This window comes from Neomonachus schauinslandi, chromosome 4 (assembly GCF_002201575.2).
Source record: "Neomonachus schauinslandi chromosome 4, ASM220157v2, whole genome shotgun sequence".
NCBI lineage: Eukaryota > Metazoa > Chordata > Mammalia > Carnivora > Phocidae > Neomonachus > Neomonachus schauinslandi.
Genome location: NC_058406.1, coordinates 89,548,474 through 89,549,119, shown reverse-complemented (window position 1 = coordinate 89,549,119; position 646 = coordinate 89,548,474). Strand labels below are relative to the sequence as shown.

General features: G+C 45.8%; 1 non-coding gene across 1 annotated transcript; it reads right to left on the bottom strand.

Annotated features, from left to right (window-relative positions):
- Nucleotides 1-218: 218 nt before the first annotated feature.
- Nucleotides 219-352, bottom strand: LOC123324745. Its single transcript, XR_006540012.1, has one exon. It is a non-coding gene; the product is annotated as a small nucleolar RNA SNORA70 (small nucleolar RNA).
- Between the last annotated feature and the right edge of the window lie 294 nt (nucleotides 353-646).

Sequence of the window (646 nt, the reverse complement as noted above, 5' to 3'; positions counted from 1 at the left end):
ATATGGATCTTCTGGTGGCCAGGGAACTTGAACTTGGCCCTGTGTAGGGCCTCAATCACATGCTTCTTGTTCTGTGGCTTGGTACGGATGGACATGATGACTTGGCCAATGTGGATGCTGGCCACTGTGCCCTGGGGCTTTCCAAAGGCACCCCGCGTACCTGTCTGCATCCTAGATTGGAGATAGCATGAGGTCAGACCTCAGTGTTCACTGGAAAGGGCTGTCTCCAAGGTCCCTTTGGGCAACCCATACAATCAACAGGCCGCATACACTACCAAGGAGGCTACTGTTTGCAGCCATGGCACACGGGGCCCCCATGGAGAAAGAGCACAGTTGGCTTAATTGGTTGCAGACATGTGCTACTTTAATATAAATTTAAAACAAGCATTTAAAACATAAAGCGAACTAGAATAGTGTGACGAATAGAATCAAAAGAAGAGAGCACAAACATATCTGCATAGCCTGGCCTGGGATCCAGCTCCCAATCCCTTAACTTTATTTGAACATGTCAATCATTTTTGAGTGGCAGCCATAAACTGGGATAAGTTATTGCATGGGTATGAAGAGCTGAAAAATGCTCTCTGTGCAGAAAATTCACAAGTACAACTTTAATCATAATAATGGGGGATAAGTATACTTCGCACCT